General features: G+C 40.1%; 1 long non-coding RNA gene across 2 annotated transcripts; it reads left to right on the plus strand.

Moving 5' to 3' along the window:
• Positions 1-3025, plus strand: LOC307040616. 2 transcript variants are annotated; one of them, XR_013808539.1, is made up of 3 exons: positions 1-1759; positions 1860-1981; positions 2185-3025. It is a non-coding gene; the product is annotated as an uncharacterized lncRNA (long non-coding RNA). The 2 variants fall into 2 exon arrangements; XR_013808540.1 differs by lacking the exon at positions 1-1759 and having other exon boundaries at positions 1770-1981.
• The last annotated feature ends 3678 nt before the right edge of the window (positions 3026-6703 follow it).

A 6703-nucleotide genomic window follows, 5' to 3' on the forward strand; every position in this document is an offset into this window, starting at 1 on the left:
GGTCACAAGCGGGCTAGTAACTGTCACAACATCAATGAGAGAGACCATTGTTTAAACTAAGTAATTTATTTAAGGAAAATTCACTTGAATACTGCAACATAAAAACATAGGTACACACATATATACACTGCACACTAGAAAAATGTGCAAAGTACATTAAATTAAGTAAATTAAAGATTGATAATAGTGTGTATTGGGTTATTGAGAAGAGACTAGAGAGTGCTTGACATTTTTTTGGGCGGAGAGGGCCTTTTATCAGTTATTAAAGTATTAAAGTTGAAAAGCATGATTAAAAGTGTAACTATTCCGAGCTTTGAACCAGCTGTGTGGAGGATATCGCCGCATCCTGGCCGCCGGCTCTATCCACTGGACTTCCAATTACTTCAACCATTGAAGTGTTTTTATATTACTCATTGTCTTTTTGTTCACAACTTCTCCACATTTCGAAGTGTTTCACGAGCCAGAACGACCTATTTTTCTTCCTGGCTTGCTCTATAATGATCCAATTCAAATGCAATGCCAACAACAACTCAACAGCAACAATGCAAACTACGACAACAACCCACACATTGCGCATTGTTTAGAGCGGTTATAAAGTGTTGAAGCGCTCAAATTTGAAACTGTTTCAACCTGTCACCTGTCAGAATCGAGACGAGGCAGTGCATTGAATCACCTGATTGGACGGCGAACCAGTGAGTTGATTCATTCAGGAAATGAAGCAGTTGCTGTTTCGGACGTCACATGTCACGTGATTTGAAGCAGTTGCTGCTTCGGACGTCACATGTCACGTGATTTGAAGCAAGCTTCGAAGCACTGCTTCTATGGAATAGGAAGTCCAGGGTTGAAGCTCCGTTCGAAGCTTCAGTGTCAAACTGCCATCACTAGTGTGTACTGTGTACTGTACACAGATTATGTCATATTTTGATCTAAGAAGTGTCTTTGAAACTGTTTTATGTGTAGTTTAATGTCATTCTGTGAGCTACGCCACTAGCGTGTGGCTAATGGCGTCCGCTAATGTAGGGCTCAAACCACTATGTGTATGAGTCCCGTGCACTAGTCTGGCTTACATTTTAAGTTTATTCTGTTTGTATAAATATGTGAAATGCTGGTCTGAGGTCATAATTGTTCATATTATTTAAATGCTAAAGCGCGAATGCTATGCTAATATTGTGCCTGTACAACAGCCATGTTAAAGTGAGTACAGTCGGGTTGTGTGTGTTATCTGTTATCACTTTTATACTGTAAATGAAAAAGGCTTTAATCCTTCATGAAAGTCAAAATATGGCATGTGGATTTATGTCCATTTTTGATTAGAAAACGAAATATGTCTAAATACCGTCCAGTGCGGTAACGCAAACGATCCCGGAGAAGCTGGCGGGAGCCCCGGGGAGAGTTCTCTTTTCTTTGTGAAGGGCAGGGCTCCCTGGAATGGGTTCGCCCCGAGAGAGGGGCCCGTGCCCTGGAAAGCGTCGCGGTTCCGGGGGCGTCCGGTGAGCTCTCGCTGGCCACAGTTATTTTGATTGGCTAAATGTATGTAGAATGTACATTCTCAGTTAGCTTCAGGCCTCACTGAGGAGAAGTATTGAGGTAGAAAGCTGGTGAAGCCATTTCCTGCTGTCATTATATTCTGTTTGCACAGATAATAAACCTGGTTGGCAAGAAGGAAGTCATATTAATTAGACCACACAACACAACGCAGAGATACATGTGGCGTCAAACCAGAGAATGATTAGATAAATAGAGAAAACGGATATAATTTGTAAGTGAATTTATTAATGTTTTTAATAAATCCTGACGAGGACAACCACACAAACGACAGCAACTTTTCCTCTGCTTCATTCTTTTATCCTGATCAACAGGCTTATTATCTGATTACCAGCCCTGCACAGCAGACTTGTAACACTAGCAGCAGTGGAGATGGAGCATCAGAACCTGGAGAATACAGCAACCACAACAAGGATCCATTTGAAGATAGGTCAATGTAAATATTACAGTAATAGTGTACTTTCATTGTGTGGGTGTAACATAGTTAAATAGGTTGTAAGAGAGAGAGACTCCTGTCCCACCTCCCCATTTTATTTTGAGTTGTGCATTGTTATTTGTGCTTGAGAAACTTTCCACTTGAACTTTATTTTAATGAACTTAGTAGTAATTATTGTCCTATATTTCTTTCCGATTTCACAGCTGCCTGGGCAGCAAGAACCTCCATCTGTGCCTGCCCCCAGGTCAAGATCTACCGTGGCTCAAGGGCCTTCACCACAGCCATCACGATCAACCCAGCCAGCAAAGAAGTCTCGCCTAGCACACCTCCCTCCCTCCGACACAGCCACCAGCAGCCCATGCACCATCACCCGCACCTACACAGCAACCAGAGCCACTGTCTCGGAAGACAGACAAAGACCATGACACTGCTCCCCCTGTCTTTACATTTATAATGAATAGTTGGTTGAGAAAGTTTTGATATTGTCAGGGTTCGTACGGTCATTAAAAACCTGGAAAAGTCATGGAATGCAATATTTTTCCCAAAGTTTAGGAAAAGTCATGGAAACATAACTAAAGTTGCATCAAATATAATTTATGTTATCTAATCGCCAAAATAGTAATACTATAATGATAATAAATACTGTATCGTATAATGAAACGTACAATTGAGTATTTCACTGGTGAGGGATGTTTACAATCACGGCCTCTAGTCTACAGGAGCTACTATTTCATATAAAGCTGCCAAGATGCCAGGGAAGTGCAGTTTCAACAATGTATGGCTTCTAAAGGATAAATACCAATTGTGGTTATCAAAAGACATTGACCCAAGACGTGCTAAATGCAAACTGTGTTGTAACATATTCAATATTTCGAATATGGGCAAGGCATGCTAGCCACATGAAAGAGTCTTTTTTTTTGGTCATGGAAAATGAGGTAAAGGTCATGGAAAATCATTGGTGAAAAAGTGTATGAACCCTGTATTGTAAATATTGAGATTTTACAGTTTCTTATGTTAACATAAACAGTTGGTTGTAATGCTCAATTTGTATTTGTACACATCACATGAACCTCAATATGGAATATGAAGTCATGAATCAGTCCTGATGTAACTTTTCTGTGGTGAAAGTAGAGTATTTTACTCAAAATTCAAATGTACACATTTTCATTTTAAACATGAATAACACAGTTATATAGGCCTATAGGGTAATTCATATATTTCACTACTTTTGTGAACCAAAAACGTTGGTACACCAAAAAAAATTAGATTTTTAAGCTAAGTATCTCATAACACAGTGCTCTAAGGTGAGTGACTTGGCATTTCTAGCAAGACCAGAGACTGAACATTTTGATATGTAACACCATGCCATTTTATAAGAAGTACATTTAAAAATGTGATTTAAGGAGACATCTAAAAATTGAGAAAATACCCTTCACTTCACACTCCAGAGGGATCTGGTTGTACAATCTGGGATAATGTACAATTCACAGCCTCACAATGTCAGGAACTTTTCCTATACATATTGCTTTGGTCTGGCTTTACTCTTCACTGATTCGTTACAGAAACTTTGAACTCATTGGCTATGGAAATCAGAAGGAGGGGCTCATTATCAAATGAAAAACCGCCGAAAATACACCCGTATGTTCGCCCGTTTTTTCGCACCAACTTACGGGCCTCCCCGTATGTTCGTCCGTAGTTTCGCACCAATTTACGGGCCTCCCCGTAAGTTGGTGCGAAACTACGGACGAACATACGGGCGTATTATGGCACCTTTGGCTTTCGATACTTTCTAGCCATAACCGACTTGCTCTGGAGGCTCGCCTACATGAGACGTTGAAATCTCGCGGGACAAAGACGCCCGCAGACTTGAGAGCGAGGCGAGGCGGCGCAGTTCCTCTCCACGGGCTGCGGAAGCGAAATGCTTGATGGGAAACGACTCGCTGGTATCTCGAGCTGAGCGCTCATTGGTGGTTTTTACCACGTGCTGGTGATGAAACTCTCCAATTGGCTCGGCAAAGATTTGTTGTTGTTTTGTGTCAGTTTTACGTCGCCCCCGCCATTAACATTTTTAATAATTGTTCCACAATGTTTATCATCATGAAATTAATATCTATATATGTTATAATATACTTGCACTGCTTACCGTTTTCATACTTTATATATCTTAGCATATTCATACACACTGTTCATACTGCTCAAAGGCTGCTGTGTATATTCATACCCCTCACTGTTTATTCATCATTCAATTCATTCTATATTTTATTCTGTAGATTGTGTACATTACTTTTCACTTTACTGCTTGTTGCACTCCTGGTTGTCTCAGTACCTGTAATATGTGCAATAACAATAAAGTTGAATCTAATCTTGAGCAGGAACAAATGTATTTACTTAGTACATATCTGACATTAACGATTAAACACATGTGTGCATTCTTTATAAATGCAAACCGAGTCAAGCCGACTCTGGAGGTGGCGGTATGCACCTTAAAGTTGTTTGCAATCTGCCAAAAAACCAAGAGAAAAAGAAGAAGAAGGCGAAGAAGTAGAAGAAGAAGAAGAAGCCGACTCGGAGCTGTCCGACTTCAGGCGAGCTTTTTTAGACCTCCCGCGGCTGCGATCGGCTATTCTCGTCTACTTTCGAGGCGAGCCGCAACGCGTCTCAAACAAGCCTGAAACGTTTCACAACGGGCGGAAATACTCATAAAGTCCGCGATAATAACACCCACCCAGCGCCGTATAGATAGCGCCGTATAGATAGTCTATACGGCGCTGCACCCACCCATTTAGAGGGAAGATATGATTTTGGTCAATTGTAGCCTACTGTCATTTGACATTACTCTCTCGTTCGGTTACTTTAGCTGGGCCCTCTGTGAATATATAGCTGGACCGCCTGGACGTCCAACAGCTCCTCTCTTCTTTCACTTAACCCTTCACATTCCAACAGAAACTGAATAGGCAGATTCGCAGGATTTATTTCTTTGGAAATATTATTTTGAATACAATTAAATCAAGTTATTTTGGTAAAACTAATGAAAAATATAACTAAAAAAAAATATTAAAAAAAATATAGTTTTTTAAAATGTTTTTAAATATTATTTTGTAGAATATCTTAGGTCCTCACAGAGGGCCTAGAGGGCCCTGACGGCTCGCCACTGTTATGTTAGTATTTTTTTACCTTGAGAAGCGTGCAAAGACAAGCTGGCTAGCTATTCCCATTTTCAGTTTATGCTAACTGTCTCCTGCCTTTAGCCTTTCTTTTTAACAATTTGCTGATTTTTACCAAATTGTAGCATTACATGTATATGCAAATGAGCAGAGTTTGCAATGGTTTTTAGTTGTTTTAGTTTTTTTCAGCAAATTGGAATACGTCAACTCCTTTTGCTCCGTTCTTCCTCTGGTTATGTAGGACCAATTTCAAAGTATCTGCACCTTTCCTGATGCCTTGACCGTCCAGTACTATGAATAGACAATATTTTCAGCAATTAAGTAAATGATGTTTAACACAGTGGTATCAATCATCTTACATTACAAAATGTATCTCCCAAAATGTCACATATTCCTGATAATGTAGATGGATATAAAAAGGTTGAGATACAGATATACCCCTTTCAAAAAATAGTTTCCATATTTTAGATGTTCATATTTACAGTCATTCTGTTGAATTAACCCATAAATAATAATTCAATTAGCTTTATGTGCCTCCCTTCCCCCAGGAAAATATAGAATGTGGTTAACTACAGTACTGCTGCGGCTGCTTTGTGCAGTCGTACAAGGCTCAATGACACATTTCCAGGCAATCAGGCTTTACTAACATTTGCCTCAGCACATAGGCGGTGTAAAGATAGTCCTGAATGTGAAAAGAACCTGGATTTGCTGACAGCAATGAGGAATGATTTTAGTGCAGTGATGTTTAAAATAAGTCTGGCCTGGAATAAAAAAAATACCTCTATGATAAATTATGACTTTGAAGAATTTGAACACACTAGTCATCTTCAAACAATGCCGCCAACAAGGTTGTTTTCAGTTAGGTTTGTTAGCAAGGAAAGCGAGAAAACGACTGGCCCAATTTTCATGATACGGTTGGAAGGTTGTAGCATGGGCCAAGAATTTTTTTTTTTACATTTTTGAGTAGATCAGAATTGCCCATGTAGTTGGATTGCTTCTGTCAGATGGTTGAACACCACATTCACACACCGTTTTATTTCCTGACTGATTACCCTTACAAAGCCCTGCCATATCAATTGAACTGGAAACTATATTTCTTAAAACTGTTTTTAAATCCACTCGAGAGGACCAAAAGAGAAATGTGTATTATTGGGTCAGCGACAGGAGGAAATAACTACTTTAGGTTATAAATGCTACAGGGAACACTCTCAAAACTGTGTCATTTTCTGTGTAAACTCAACTCCAGTGTCGGCTCACCCAGCAGGGAGGGATCACCCTGCTACCACTTTATCTGATCACAATGTTCTGGTCTGCATTTGTGAGAAATTGAGGATGTCGATAGCGGTTTTCGTGGTCATGGCCTTGTTTGGGGCTATTAGGATCTTCCCACCCACTGCAGGGGAAGGTATTAGGCCGCCGCCAGAGAGCCACGTTATCTCAAAAAACACTTTACACATTCCTTTTAAAAGGTTGGAAGGAGCATCTAGGGAAGCAAAAATCAACACAGGAATACAGTCGCTGACCAAGGCAAAAAAACACTGAACCACGAAGGCAGCGG

This window comes from Notothenia rossii (assembly GCF_949606895.1).
Source record: "Notothenia rossii genome assembly, chromosome: 5".
Lineage (NCBI taxonomy): Eukaryota > Metazoa > Chordata > Actinopteri > Perciformes > Nototheniidae > Notothenia > Notothenia rossii.